The sequence below is a fragment of the Diabrotica undecimpunctata genome, chromosome 7, assembly GCF_040954645.1.
Source record: "Diabrotica undecimpunctata isolate CICGRU chromosome 7, icDiaUnde3, whole genome shotgun sequence".
NCBI lineage: Eukaryota > Metazoa > Arthropoda > Insecta > Coleoptera > Chrysomelidae > Diabrotica > Diabrotica undecimpunctata.
The window spans coordinates 21431183-21448456 of NC_092809.1; the positions used below are offsets into that span (position 1 = coordinate 21431183).

Genomic DNA, 17274 nt, shown 5'->3' on the forward strand with positions numbered 1-17274 from the left:
GGGCTAAAAATCTTACATACTAAAAAAACAAACAAAATATAACAAAAACAAAATTCAACAATTCCAATATACATACCACAGAGCAAGAGCTTTTTAACCGAGTTAAAATTATATTGAAAATATTAAAATCCAGATAATTTAATAGCCCCATTTATCTATCCAATGGGTTGTGAATACCATAGGTTGTTCTGGGGAAAAGAATATTGAAAACATTTTGGCAACGTAGAGATTGATGTGGAACCTTAGTTCTAACTAAGCAATACACTAATCTTGTTGAATTAATGGAGACGTTTTTGCAATTCCTAGTACCAAAACCAAGAAGTTTAGATACCTTTATTGAAATAGTGTTTATGTGGTCACAGAAAATAAGCTTCTTATCGAAAATAACACCCAAATCCCGAATAAAAAAACATAGTTCAGTGGTATATTATTAATAGTGTATCTTATTTCGATTCTATTGACTTTACGAGAACAACTTATAAAACAACATTTTTGTTACAATTATGTGGAGTTTGGTTTGATTGCACCAATCTTGTAGTCGGTGTAAGTCATCTTGCAACAAGGCTTGGTCTTTTAGGCTATCTATAACTTTTCAAAATTTCAAGTCATCCGCCAACATTGGGTATTTGGACAGATAACAACCTATCTTCACCCTTTGACTTCTACCAGATGTAGTTTTTAATCCATTCAACAAACCTGACATGAAAGCCTACATTAATTAATTTGTCCAAAAGTATTTGGTAATCTGTACCTGTTAATGGTCTTCCATTTGAGATAATTATCAGATTGATAGCAAACCAAGTTATGTTGAAGTGGATCTTTTGCTATGAAAACCATGCTATGATTGAGATATTAAACCTTTACAGAACCAAGAAAGTTGGTTTACAGCAAAGAGTCGACAGTCGAAGAGCTTAGGGATTGCAAATTGTATACATTTGCTACAATAATTTTCAATGTTGTCTTTCTGACTATTTTTACATATAGGAAAGACATAAATTTCTTTTCATGAATAAGAAAACACAGATGTTTTCAGATATCTAATAAACAATATCAAACAAATGGCATTCCAAGGGTACAGACACACTTTTTTAATAACAAATTAGGCACTTCATCTGGACCAGCAGTAAGCTAATTGGACAACTCACTTATGCCAATAAAAATATCTGTCATGGTAATATTAGAAGGACAAATATTTGTAATAAAGTTGGATAGAAAGGTACGTCAAGGTTGTTGTTATTTAGTGAATACACAGTTTGAAATAAGCAAATAAATAAATTAGCTATGTATTGACCATTTGTTGCTGATTGGACTTAATAAAATTAGGAGTTAGGTAGGTTATGACTAGATCGCTTATCATTCATATACTTTCAAATTGATTTTTAAGTGAGTATCTATACCTTTGATATAGTTTCTGAAGCAAATTTCAGACATTTGTTTATATTCAGCTCTTAGGTGGTAAAATCTAATATAGTCAGGACCAAAAAGATTATTAACATAAATATAGTGATCATGTTTTCTAAAATCAGCAGAGAACCACTTGGAAAAAGTTGAAGTTCTATATTTCTTTAATGGCACAAAGTTAGCAATTCCTATAGAAAAAACATCAATATAAATATCGTTAACTATACATAGCTGCCAGTCTATGGAAGCAAGGATGTTGTTAAGCGATCTGCACTTTGCTCAATGTCATCTTTCCATCTTAATTGCAGTCGACCTCTTGACCTTTTTGCAGTATATGGTCTCTAGCGGCCAATTTCTTTATTCCATCTTCCATCCTGATATCTTTCGTTATGCCCAGACCATTTCCATTTTAATTTCAATATATGTTCGACAGCGTCTGTTGTTTCGGTTTTGCATCTTATCCACTCGTTCCTCTTTTTATCTCTCAACGATATTCCCAACATTTGTCTTTCCATAGCTCTTTAAGTTTTCTTTATTCCATCAAAGTTGCTCTTGGTACACGTCCACGTCTGGGCACCATATGTCAGAACAGGTAGGACGCATGCATTAAATACCTTCGTTCTTAATTTTAAAGGTACTTTTTGGTTTTTGATAGTATATGAGAGTTTTCCGAATGCAGCCCACCCCATTCTTATTCTTCTGGTTATTTCTTTAGTCTGGTTACTTTTGTCTGCTCTGATAACTGGTTACTTTTGTCTGCCTAAGTAAATATATTCTTGGACGTGTTCTATGTTTGTTCCACCTATGGTAATTACTGATCTGTCTTCTGTATTAGTCATTATTTTAGTTTTCTTTAGATTCATTTTTAGTCCTTTATCAAGAGATGTCTTTTCTAGGTCTGAAATCATTATTCGTAGTTGTTCCATAGTTGTTGCTATCAGGAGTACATCATCGGCGAATCTTAGATGATTTAAGTATTTCCCGTTTATACAAATCCCTTTATTGTCCCTGTCTATAGATTTAAAAATGTCTTCCAACGCCAGAGTAAATAGTTTGGGTGAGATTGTATCCCCTTGTCGGACACCTCTACAAATTCTAATTAATGGAGTTTGCAAATCTCTGTCTAGCTGAATTCTCATAGTGGCGTTTTGATATATATTGTGGATTAACATTCTGTACCGTGAATCTATTCGGCAATTAACTAGCGCTTCTTCTACTGCCCATAGTTCTATGCTGTCAAACGCTTTTTCATAGTCAACAAACGCTAGGTATATTGGAAGGTTGTATTCATTGGTCTTTTCTATCAATATTTTAAGGGTGTGAAGGTGGTCGGTTGTGCTGTACCCCTTTCTAAATCCTGCCTGTTCAACTGGTTGGTATGCATCAAATTTGTTGTTTAGTCTAGTTGTGATCACCTTTTACGGTGTATTATGTATCAAATATAAAAAGCTCTTACTGAATTAACATGTACGCACAATATTGTTTTTACTATGCTTTCTAAACTTGAGAAGATTTTACAAAAATAACGCAGCAAAATTTTGTTTGTTTATATCTTCTAAAACTGAGGATCATGAAAGATCATTTTAAGAATATGTGTTTCACTAACACACAGATCAACTAACCTATTTATCTTTATCGCAATACAAAAAATTAACAGATTTGTTAACTTGAGATTTAACACCCTGTATATCAGAATTTTTAAATTTGGTTTTACAATTTGAAAATTGCGAAACATTTTGAACGTAATTATTTATTAATTTTTTGGTTGCCCTGCATGTCAATCTACTACAATAATATTATTTGAATAATTTAATAACTATTTTTACGTTTTCTTTTTGTATAATTATTTGTACTTATCTAAAAAAATTTCTATAATATACAATAATTGTTTTCATTTAAAAAAGTGTCGATTTAACACAAAGTACATATTTTAAATTAAAGTTATTTTTTAATACGATTTTGTCTATAAACATAAGATTTATAAATGAAAAGAAATCGAAATTAATAGCAGTCATTTATTTTTCTTGGAAGAACCATTTACTTAATTCAAATACAAATTTATTGTACTCCTATAATTTACTTTGTATTTGGAGCGGCAGTTGTTACACAGCTCTTTATTTTATAATGTATAATAACAGCGAAAACAAAAACCTCAAACAAAGAATATATAAAACATCAAAGAGAACTTTAAATGGAAAAACTTTAAATGGCTATCAAAGGAAACAATTATAGTATGTTTATAGAAATAAAGTCTAAAAGGAGTTTAATAGTTTAAAAATAAAAAATTGATTTACGATGGACAAGTAAAATTACACATTGGAGGCCAAGAGCAGACAAACGTACTAGAGGAAGACCACCTACACGTTGGGTTGACGACATCAGGCGTATCACGAAAAATTGGAGACAAAGAGCACAAAATCGCAAAGAATGGAGGAGTTTAAGGGAGGCCTATGTCCAGCAGTGGACGTGATAAATGAAGGCTGGATCATGATGATGAAAAGTTTTTTTATAAGTTTCAAAATTTTTATACTGGACAAATTCGAATGTAATTATAAGTTCGAATTGTTGCTAATTCCCTTTGTCCAATTCTTCTCGATCGACGATGATAAACAAATGAAATGTTGAAGTCGTGGAGTAAAATATAATGTTATTGACAACTACTGAATAATTACACTATAGGTGTTGTTGAGGTAAAAATTTATAATAAAATGCGTTCCTAACTAGTCCCGAAGCTATATTTATAATCTCACTAAAATGCTACGATTCATTAAATAAGTGTATTGCCCTCTACATAGAACAAAAATTTTTGACTTTTGAAAGCTGGCAAATATAATTTAAACCGAGGAAATTATTGCAGGCATTTAAACAAACTGTAACTAAGCTACTAATCGATATATTTCACCAATATACACGGTATCAATATCATCAACATTATCAAGGTATTGTTTCACAAATTCAGATTAATGTAAGATTACAAATTAATGGACTAATTTGTGATTGAACAGATACCTTTTTTTATTTGGATGTAAATATGTCAGATGTCATTATTACCCACACTCTTGAACATGACTTGAACATGACATTTCTCTTGAAGAAAATATTGACACTCCGTATTAACTACGTCTTAAGCCAATAATTTCTAATGGTCAAGTAATATAGACATACAATAAGTTAATTACGTATAGTTTTTGGTTCACAAAATTTATTTAAAACCCAAAAATGCGAGAATAACAAGAATCAAAATTAAAAATAGTTATCGCTTCTTTTAAATAAAAAAAAACGCAAAATGTAAATTAAACACGTGCATCCCACGCCACGAGATGCACGTCGACGGAAATTAAGATAAGGAACGAGAAGGCAAGATCAGCTTTCGTCAAAATGAAAAAAATCTTTAACGGCCACGATATAAAATTGGAAATAAAAGTTCGTTTACTAAAATGCTACGTATTCTCTGTTCTTTTATATGGCGTGGAGTCATGGACCCTAACTGAAGCATCACTGAAGAGACTCGAAGCATTTGAGATGTGGTGCTATAGACGCATGTTAAGGATTTCCTGGATAGACAGAGTTACCAACGAAGAAGTACTACATAGAATGGGTAAAGAGCGCGAACTAGTCATAACCATAAAACGTCGCAAATTAGAATACCTGGGCCAAATAATGCGCAATGAACAACGATACAACCTACTTCGGATCATACTTCAAGGTAAAGTGAATGGGAAAAGAGGTCCAGGACGAAGAAGAATATCCTGGCTGCATAACCTGCGAAAATGGTTAAACTTAACCCCTACCGGACTTTTCAGGGCCGCAGTCAACAAAGTCAGAATAGCCATGTTAGTGTCCAACATCCGTAACGGATAGGCATCACAAGAAGAAGATCCCACGCCTAGATGTAGGATTTGGCTTCGTCAGCAACGGTAGGGAATACAAAATATTTTCCTTTCTTTCCCAGGAAAGTCACTGATATTTCAATACCTGGAAATAGTTTCTGTTACTTTTTCAATGTATTGATAAATTTCCATCCCACGCTTATTAACTGTAAATTTTAGCAAAACCAAAGAGTTAATCCCAATTTTGCTAGAATGGTGTTCTTTCGTTTTTTCCACTGTATAAGGAATGTCATCTTCATCTTTCAACAGAGGTGCATCTAAATCGGAATCGTCATCCATTCGTAAACTTACATCGCTATCAGAATGTGATTCAATTTTTTTCTTTTTCGCCTTTATCGACTTTTTATTGTTTTTTTTGTATGGCTTTGTATGGTTTTTTATAACTTTTTGTATGGCTTTCTGAACGAATTCTTTTCAAAACCTCTCACTAGCAAGACATTCAGCAAATTTTCTTTACACTCTGTTCCGTTTCAGTTTTTTTACTCTTTTTTCTTGCCCCTTTAGTGCTGATAGTAATGAGAGTTTTAAGGTTTTTTCGGTGTCACATCTTTCTGTATGGTGACAAGACGTACTGGTAGAAGCTACATTATCTGACTGAAAATCGCGATTAAACTTGCGAAGCAACATTTAACTTAAATCTCACTGGTAACAGGCAAAACTATAGATATTGGTTAGATACTAATCCTCATTGGATGATGGAGGCGCATATGCAATATCCGGAAAAATATACAATATTTTGGAGCCATTTTTTATTTAAGAAACGTTGACTGTGGAAAAAAAATTAGTAATGCTTCAAAACGATATTATTGCTCCAATCACCGCGCTATATCCAGATAACCAAAATCCAAATATGCCTAGTAATTTGATATGGTTTCAACTAGATGGCGCACTACCTCATTATGCGATGATAGTGCGTGATTATTAAAACACTGTTTTTCCCAACAGATGGAAAGGTAGGCGGGGAAGTTTAGAATAGCCAGCAAGATCTCCTAATTTAGCCTACCTTGATTTTTACTTTTGGGGTTATCTTAAATTTAAAGTATACTTAAATAGACCAGGAAATATTGAAGAATTAAAAGATACAATTCGAAATGAGGTACGACTCATTCTCCCAGAAACATTAAATAGAGTTTTAGAAGAATTTTAATGCCGTCTTGGTTATTGTCAGGAAATAAACGGCATGCAGTTTTAAAATTTAAATAAATTGTAAGGTGTATTGTGTTAAAATTGTAATAAACATGGTTTAAAAATTGTAATAAAAGCGTAATAAAAATTTTTCTCTAGTTCACGAGCTGATGATTTTGGACTATGTGTCTTATATTTTTGAAATCATTTTTTAAAGCAAAATTCAAAAACGGAAAGAGAATATTATCGTTCCATTAGAAAAAATATCGATGAAGTCGTGTACATGAAAATAAGTACAAGGTTGAATGATTTTTATCGTGAGAGGATAGTAAGAGTGAGTTCTTATTCAATTAAGACCGCCAAATAAAATACTGTACAATAATAGAACATAGCAAGCTGAAAAAATATCTTAATAGTTATACTTTGAATACAGTTCCATTTTAAGTTAAAATTGGTATATTTATATGTATTTGAGAGAAAAATGTATTACGCAATTACTTAATCCATCCCGTTTCGGTAGCAGTTGGTTCCCAGAGGTTTTGCCACTGCTACCACCTCAACCTCAAAATTACCTTTTTATTTAGCAAAAAGGAAAGTCCCTGTTGGTTTTAAATAAATTGCCAACGATTTGAAGGCTCTTTGTAGCTCAAATTAAATTGTTCCGTGCCTCTATTCGACCACAAACACCGTTTATCGATTTTTAATGTTTAGTGTCGCTACATTGTGTTGTGTTTTGTATCAAAATAAAACACCTTTATTTTAATGATTATTATAAAAAAATATATTCAGTGTGTAGATTTTGTTACAATAATTTATACACGTAGATTTTGAAGTATATGCTTGATTAGAATATTTCAATATACTTAGGAGTTCAGCAACTTAAATTGATCGCAGTAATTTGAGAACAAAATAAAGCGACTAGAATACCTAGAAGAAAAAAAATAGAGGTTTTGAAAAAACAAGTACAAGAAATGCTAAAGCAAAATAACAGAAACAAAAAGAGAAATCAAACGATTTCTACCTGGCGAAACCGAATTCAAAGTTTTACCACTGTGTGGGAATCTAAAAATTGCATTCCACATGCCGTTCATCATGGTCAAAATTCGTAGTGAATACAGTTTCTGGTACTCCAAACGGAGTAAAGTAATAAAACATAATGACGGTATTAGATTTCTGTTTCGATACAGGGCAGCGACAAGCCGCTCATACGTATTTCGACCTCTTTAGGTCTCTTCAGAGCGGTATTCAGACCTAAAGAGGTCGAAATACGTATAAGCGGCTTGTCGCTGCCCTGTATCGAAACAAAAATCTAATACCGTCATTATGTTTCAAAATAACAGACTTAAAAGCAAAACATTCTATACAATAATAAAAGAAAGCACACAGTCATTTAGATCAAAATTGACGATATACAAAGGTTAGGTCAGAGAACTACTAACAGAGAAGTAAAAAACTTGAGTAAGATGAATACAATACATCTAAGAAAACCACAATGCAGACATTTAAAATGAACAAAACGAGACAATATAAGGAGGACCACATTGAAAATATAAGTGGTACAAGAAGAAGTGAAGAAAGCAACTAGATAACAATAAAGCGCCAGGCATGAACGGAATTTTGGCAGAATTAGTAAAACATGGAGTATCCGAACTATGGGGAAGATTTCATTGTCTAATAATATTTTTCCAAATGTAAATACAAAATTTTTTTCGTATTATCTGTAATAGATTGTTAGAATATTCCAAGAATATACTAGGTGATACTAGGTATACTTATCAAAATGAATTCAGATCAAAAAGAGCCACTGCAGACAACATATTCAATTTATTTTTTATTTGACATCAATTTAATGTTCCCATTATTACAATCTAGTCTATAAGACCAATAAGCAATTTAATTCTAACCTAACTTAACTAACAGAATCTATTAATACCGAGTAACACCCTTTAGCGTTTTTAGTTTTAATATCTTAGTTTAGTACATCACTCTAACTTATACACTTTACACAGCACCTTTTCGCACTTTAGTTTAACACTCTGCCAGATCAAGTGGTTTTGTTCGTTTAAGTCGTCCAATCACGTTAGTATTGTCTAAGAGTTGACCAGCCTCTGGATTTACATGCTGATGAAGCCTATTTTCATGACACTTAGCTTGTTTTTTTATTACATCAGTGACGGTTTCTATATTTAAGTCTTTATAGTGGTTATCATTACGAACATACCAATGGGCATCGACTATGCCTCGAAGTACTTTGTTCTGGAATCTTTGTATGGTAGACTTACATAAATTGCACTGGTACATCTCCATTATTGGATACCGTAAATCCACACTGGTTTGAGGACTTGTTGATAGATCAGGAGCTTATTTTATACTGATAAGGTCGAATATCGACCCAATAACCAATACATTAAATATTTACAAAATATGACAATTTGTCAGTGCAACTTACTAGTCGTTAAGATTATTTATAAAAAGCTTTGACACTCAACATTAATGACACAAATATTAAATATAAAATATAAAATAATGGACAAAATACATTCTAAAATTTAGGTAAGGATAGTAAAACTTAGTTCATGACATCTTTTGATGGTGTGTTTTAACTCTGATACATAGAGAACAGAAAGAAAAAACAATAGGATTAAAATGTAATTAGGTGTTCCTAATATTGTATTTCTTTTGAAGAACCAAGAGGCCCATCATGGGTAATTTTACTTTTTAATTTTTAAACCTGTCTTAATGGTATGCAACATGTTATGCATACAGGTATATTATGACGTGTATATGTAGAGGACGTATATATTTGTGTTATTAATGTTGAGTGTCAAAGCTTTTTACAAATAATCTCAACGACTAGTAGTTGTACTGACGAATTGTGATATTTTGTAAATATTTACATATTCTTTTTATCTATATTACAGTGTCTTGAAAAAGGAATAAAAGAATTCCGAAAGCTCGACCAAAAGTCAAAAGAGTGTTTCTATAACATCCCGGCCAAACCTACTGACTGCAGCCCTAATAAACTGTGTTGTTTGTTTATATCGACAGTCACTAATATCCAGTATTTCTTCGGCAATTGTATTCTGTAACTTCTCTGTTTATTCAATTACGTTGTCACCAACAGCTACAACATTTTGCTCTGAAACTGTCAGGTCTTTAGTGTACAGGAGATATAGGACGAGTCCCAGTACACTTCCCTGTGGTACCCCTGCACTAATTTTCCTTAGTTCAGAATAAGCACCTTCTTGATTAATCCCGAAGTATCTCTGTGACAAATATGAAACAAATATCTTTGAGCATCGGACAGGAAGGGCCATTTTTATCTTATGCGTCAATTCTTTGTGCCAGACCTTGTCGAAGACCTGTGCTACATCCTAAAATATTGCTGAGCAACTCTTTTTTTCTTCAAGTGATCTTTAGATTACGTCAGTGATCCGGTGAACTTGATCAATTGCAGAGTGCCGATTTCAGGGAATCCAAATTGGTGATCGGGGATGAGTAGGCTTTTTTAGATAATAGGTTTCAGCCTCTTGAGCAAAATCTTTTCGAACAGTTGTGACATAATCAGTAGCAAGGATATTGGCCAATACGACGTCATTTCATGTGGCGGTTCTCAGCTGCTTTCCATAGTTTTGGAACATAATTTAAACAAAACGATGCGTTAAATAGATTGGTAACTACTTTCTAGGAAGCTCCCTAAAGACCTGCCCAGTTATCAGATCGTAGTCGGGGACCTTTTAGGGATTAACTTTCGTCTCGATTTTATTTTTAACCTCTTTCAACCTTCTTGTTTATTTCTTATAGGAGGAGTTTGCATAATTGGTTTCTTTAAATTCTTGGTGGTCTTCCAAAGCGAGTATTCAGTACTAGAATCATTTGTCAAATGTATCAGAAATTCGCTAATAGAATTATTCTTAAGCTGCCTAATCTCTCTCTTTAATTGAGAGGCAAGTTGATTCACTTTTATACTGTCTTGTGGTGCTCTGGTTAAATGCCTTTTTTCTTGTCCTTTTTTTCTCATAGACCAATTCCAAGATTTCCTTAGGGCAGTTTTTTAATATTCTTAGTATTTCAGGGGTATTTTCTCAGGCTTCTTGTTGAATATCGGTATTAAACTTTTCCACCTCAGCGTCCAAGTCTTTGTTAGTTTTCAATGATACTGCCAAAACAATTCTTTCTAATAGTTTAATAATTCTAAAGCTGCCCCAGTCTGTTTTATTGTTGACCAATACAGGGTTTTAAATGATATTCTTTTCTATTTGTATAGTTGCTTAATACGTTCTTAATAATGTAAAAGTCTATTAAATCAGAAATTTATAATTATAGGGTTTGTGAGCCAACAGGCTTTTTCATTGAGATTGATTCACACTTGTTTGTATTTATCGCTTTGAGCTATTCTTCACCCTTTGTATTTATGAGTCTTGAACCCAATTGTGTGTTTCACGTTAATATCTTTTATCTTTGATATTGTGTTTTGGGGGACTCAGTAGACCAATAACTGCTAGATCATAGTTCTTTGTCCTAAAGTTTACCGCTGTTGCACAAATATCTTCAGCTTCAAATTTGATTTCTTCAATCAGACAAAAGATTTTGTCTGATTATAACCCTACTACCTTCTCTTGCATCATTTTTAGAATGTATGGTGTGGTAAGCGTTGTATCCCTTAAATCTAATGAATGATTGTTTAGTGACATATGTTTCAGATATTAAATACACGTCAACTTTGTTCATATCTACAGTTAGTTGTAATTCTTGTTGTCTTTGCATTAATCCGACGATATTCCAACCCATTATTTTAAGACAGCTGGCCATTTGATTTTCTTTTTTGGGATGGCTCCTTTATTGCCACATTCAATCGTTCCTGAATTACTTAGCAGGTAGTCGTAGAACAGATACAGGTCTCTCAATTAGTGGTCTCAATGTCGTAATTACATATACATATTACTTACCCATCCTGTAGCATAAGCGTACATATTGTGCAGAAACCTTATTTACATTTTTGCTTGCCCAGTTAAAATCGTATTTTATGATGCAACCGTTATTAGATACTTTAATCTTTATTTTAGTTACCAATAAAGCATCCAGAAACTATTGAATAAGCTTTAAAAATACTCGTCGGTTTTTAATAAATTGCCAATCGTTTTCTCTTTGCAACTCAAATTAAGTTACCTCGGCTCTCGATTCAACCGGGAATACATTTATTGATTTCTAATGTCTGATTTCGTTACTCGGATTTTTTGCTTGGATGTTCAACTTAAGGGTATTCTCCTTCGATCAAACATTTAAAGTGAAAGTACGGTAATTTCTTTACCGTAAATTTAACGTGTTATATGGGGAAGTAAATGTAGTTTTAGCAGATTTTAAAGAAATACTTTTAAATTGCCATATAAATCTCTCTTTAAAATTAGTATATAAATACCAGTAATAAATTTAAAAAGATTGTAGAATAGCAATACCTCTATACTCAAAGAAATAAGAAATATACCTAAATAAATACACAAAAACATTCGTTAAGATGTAAGATATAAGATATTCCAATAAAGAACTATATACAAAAATCTAAAATAGAGCTTAAAATTTCTCAGACAAAAAATAAATTATAAAACTATAAAACAAAACAGAATAAAGAACATCTAGCAAAAAAAACTATTGCAATAGCATAAAAATATAATCGTCACTATTCCACTAGAGACTAGACTATTTTTAACTGATAAAACGTCATAGAAACGCCACGTTTCCTATTTACAAAACTCCTTGTCAGTGATTTCTCAGCGACAAAATTATTACAGATCCGTCACAAAACTGTCTGGTAATTCTAATGTTGTCAGTTTGACAAACGTCATTGAGGAGTCATCAATTTTGGACAGATATAATGAATCCAGACAAAAAATCAAGATTTGTATGCCAGTAAGGTAAAGAAATAAAAAAATTGGTTTCGGAAAATGTCCCATTGAACACGCAGTGTGCCTATGATGGACCCCTTAAGGAAAAAGCTCCATAATAATTTTAATTATTTACTTAGCAGGCTTTAATTATGACCACATAACGTTTTGTTATTTGTATAATATGCAAGTGTTTTAAATTTTGATAAAAATTAAGATGACAAAAGTTATTCACAGTTTACTAAAATCCTGTTAAGGATATATATGTGCTCATGATGGACCCTTTGATACGCCCATAATGGATCCGTTGCATTTTGTATAAAATAAATAAATACCAAATTATTTTATTAAACCAAAAGATATTCTAAACGATAAATAATAATGCAAATAGGTATTTTTAAGAAAAAAGTTACATGCACAATTCACACACAAATTGTTTACGTCCAGGATTTACATCTGCACATTTATTGTGACACTAATTCTTACACACTTAACAACGAATCCATTTTTCTTTGGATCGTGAATGCGAAAATAGTTCGTTACAGAAAATGCAAGCTGCATCGTCCGAGTCGTCTTCTTAAAAAGAAAAATTCACATTCGTCTTTACAATGGTAGTTGAAACACGAACTTGCCGTTTCACTTTTCTTGCGTCTTGTTTTCTTTTTTTTGCTTCTATTCTGCAATTTTTGTTTTATATCATCAATTTCTGGCGTTGAATTTAAATATCCTGTTTTACCCTGTTTTCTACCCTTTTTCTGAGTTACTTCAGATACTCTAGCTAAAGGAGGAGGACAAATATCTTCGACCGAGATGTTTAGGACTGACGATGATGTTGATTTCTGATCAGTGATTTTTGATAAACCTTCAATCGAAGAAACATTTTGGTTCCGATGTTCCGGTAGTGAGTTCTCGTCAGAACATTCTGGTAAGGAGTTTTGTTATAATTTTCTCTATCTATTGTTATAGACGGCAAAAATTGCCAATCCTCGAAGACATCTGGATTGAACGGTTCTATTCCTGTCTTTTAAATGCATATATTGCATTTGATGGAAAAGCACTTTTCAAATATGCTCTATTAAAGATACTGGCTACTTTAAATTGGGTAACTGTTTTACCTGGATTCTGTCGTAGCCATAATTGAATTTCTTGGCCGTAGTAAGTTTGAAGTGGTCTAAAAAATCCTACGTCCAAGGGTTAAACGTGATGAGAGAAGTGAGCAGAAAAACAAAACATAATAATACCGTTTTTTTTGCAAACTGGAGAGAAACTTCAAAACTTTTATGACTACCAAGACCATCGAGTAACAACAAAACTTGTTTGATTTTAGAAGCCTTTGAATACCTTAAAAAATGTTGCAGCCAAAGACAGAAAATGTTGGAAGTCATCCATATTTTTTCTTGAACGAAGGCTACACTTCCAGTAGGTGCATCGATCATTAGTTCATCTTTCTTTCTCTGTCGAGGAAAAATCAAAGCAGGACGAACATATGTTCCGATTGCATTATTACACATACGACCGTAACATGTAGACCACGCTCTGCACTACTTAAAGCACCAACTTGTTTGCGACCTTTACTAGCATAGGCACATATAATTGGTTTATTAAAAGCTTGAGCCCTTGCCGACTAAGTATTTTCTAGAGTTCGTGATAATATTCGAGGATTTTGCTTTAAAGAGCCTCTGACCCATTTGCAGCATGACATCTTGGTTTCCTTATTAAAACTGTGGCTAATATTGTTTCTTTCAGCTACTTCGTATACAAGTTTTCGTTAATATTTACTAATTAGGCCAAAAAATCGAGCTTCCATGGTGATAATATGGTCAGCAATTTCCTTTTCAATAGCAGTGGAAAATATTGGTATTCGTCCTCTTAAATCACCTTTGGTACTTCCTTGTTGCTTATTCAAGCGCCTTTTTAAAGTCTTTTTTTGGAACGTTAAATGTTTTTGCTGCCAACTTAAACCCCATAGTTTTTTCTTGTATGCTTTTTAAAGCTTGCTGCATATAACTGTCATTCCACCGTTGCCTTTTATGAGGATCCATCCCTGTAAAATGTATTATGTTAATAGTTAAGTAGCAACTTATTTCCTTTTTCCTATAATGGACCCCTAGCCCGTCATAGGTAACGATAAAGAGGTCCATCATAGGCAAAAAGATAAGACAGTAAATTTAATTCTGTTACTTTTGGTTTGACCATTCTAACCTAAAACAAAGTATAGTATTTGACAAAGAAAGTGTAGTCATTTTATATAAAATAAAAGCAACACAATAACGTATGTTACCAGTAAAATATTACTTACCAAAAAATTTTATTAGATCAGCAACGCCAAATTTTAATTTTATTGCACAAATTTACTGTTACAACCGCCACGGGTCTGAAACTTTGCAAATACTAAACTGCAAACTTCGTGAGTAAGCGGCAACCGGCGATGTGCATGTAACCGCGCCATATTTGAAATTACAACAGGAGGTCTATCATAGGCAGGGGTTCAACATAGGCACACTTCCCCTACCATAACGGAACTAGCAACAATTCTCGAGGGTTATGCTTTTAACATGAAAAAAGGCAATGGCGAAGGCTATAAAGAGTCGTCTGTAAAGTCAATGTGGAATACTACAGCAAAAATGGTACAATAAAATCTTTTTACGGAGTACGGCATAAAAATCGACCCTTTCACAGATATCTTTCAAATGTGCAAGATTGGTGCAGAGAAACAAAGCGGAGGCAGCTTGAAAGTGTTAAAAAAAAAAGAAAACTCAGTTAAAATGCATTATCCACCGAAGAACTACTAAAAATCTTCCAAAGCTACGACGAGGAAACCCCGATGGAGCACAAAAAAATGTTTTCACCTTTGCTCATTTGAACTTGCTTGGAGAGGTAATAAGACCGTAAACTGCAGGATTCATTTTTCCAGAAGGAATTTGATGTTATGGGAGAATTTACGGGCCGAATTGAACACAACAGCATTTTTTCCAAAACAAATCAAGGCGGTTCGAAAAGTTTGGCCAGCAGCAAATGACTGGTAACAAATTCATCAAACGAAAATTTATGCCCAGTTAGATTATTTTTAAAATTAATGGAAACAAGGGGACCAAAGATTTTATCACACAGACTCTTTCTTACCGTTCACCCAAATTGGAAGGATGGATCTTGGTTAAAAACTGTCCACTTGGAATCAACACCGTATCTAAGTGGACAAAAATGTCAGCTGAAAAAATTTGAATAGACCCAAAAAAACATAAAACAGCAAACCATTCTCATTGATCTTCAGCTGTGTCAGCCTTGTTTTAGCAAGGTGTTTCTGAACAGGAGTTAATTAAATTAACGGGTCACTCAAATGCAAGCTCTCTTAAACCATATCGAAAGCTAAGATTCAAGTTACCACCAGAAGTTGATCGAAATTCTGAGAACAACAAATAAAGCTGGACCTTCGAATTCCCAAATGCTACAGGTCAATAATACACAATATCATGTTTTGGTAAAAAAGAATTGGCAAACTACTATAGTTTATAATAACTATACGTTTAATATTGTTAACAAATAAATGTCTGGATTAACAGAAAGATGTTTACGCCTGTTTTATCGACTATGAGAAAGCATTCGATACTATCAAACATGATAAACTCATAGAACTATTACATCTTACAGGACTTGACACTAAGGACATCCAGATTATAAAAAATCTATATTGGAATCAAACAGCCCACATGAAGAATGGCCATATCGTGAGTGAAAACGTAACCATTTCGAGAGGGGTTAGACAGGGCTGTATTCTTTCGCCACTGCTTTTCAACCTGCACACGGAACAAATATTTCTAGAGGCACTGGAAGAGTATAACGAGGGCATCAAGATTAATGTCGTACCAATAAGTAATTTTCGATATGCAGATGATACTGTTATACTGGCCGATAACAGATCGAAGATTTACAGATGACGCTAAATAGAGTAGATACAACTGGCAACCAATTTATACTAAAGATCAATAGAAAGAAAACTAAATTTATGGTGATCAGTAAAAAGAACATTCAACATATCGACCTGAATATTGAAGCCGAACGTATTGAAAGAGTACACCGATTTAAATATCTGGGATACACAGTAAATGATAAGTGGGACCCAGACGTAGAGATTAAGATCCGAATTGAAATAGCAAGATCCAAATTCATCAAAATGAGAAAGCTCTTAAGCAACCGCCACCTAAGCGTTAACCTTCGATGGCGCGCCACGAAATGCTCCGTACTCTCTACGCTACTTTACGGAGTTGAAGGGTGGACGTTAACAGCAGCAACTATAAAGAAGTTAGCGGCTCTAGAAATGTGGCTGTATCGACGCATACTGAGAATACCTTGGACAGACAGAGTAACCAACACAGAGGTATTAAGACGAATGGGTAAAGAGGTAGAATTGTTAACAACTGTTAAAAGAAGGAAAGCGTCATACCTGGGCCATGTGTTCCGTAATGATAAGTACAGTCTACTACAGCTTATCGTGGAAGGCAAGATTGAAGGTAGAAGAGGTTTGGGCAGAAAGAAGAAATCCTGGCTGAGAAACTTGAGAGAATGGTTTCAAATACCAGAAGCTGCAAACATAATACATGCGGCACAAAACAGAGACACCTATCGTTTAATGTTCGCCAACCTTCGGTAGAAGACGGCACATAAAGAAGAAGAAATATGGTGCCATACAGTGATATAGTACTTTATACGCTGCATTTAGAACCGTAATTTCTCTGTGTTAAGAGCATTCAAAGATATCTCCTTTTTTTGTATGATGCAAAGTATTCCAATATTTTAATCGTTGAGGAGGGATTTCTGTGTCCATATTTTTTTAAAAGCTACTGTAATGCCATCATGGCCACCTTCTTTATATAGTTTAACTGGTAGATTATATATTCCAGGTGATTTGTTTCTGGCTAGTTTTAAACTGCATCTTGTAACTTTAAAAATCGTTGGTAGTTCCTCTTTCCTCTCGTCTG

At 33.4% G+C, this 17274-nt stretch overlaps 1 protein-coding gene across 1 annotated transcript in view; it reads right to left on the reverse strand.

The window, feature by feature from the left end:
* Window positions 1–17274, reverse strand: part of LOC140446308 (uncharacterized) — a 391171-nt gene that overhangs the window by 42393 nt on the left and 331504 nt on the right. The gene's annotated exons all lie outside the window — the stretch shown is intronic.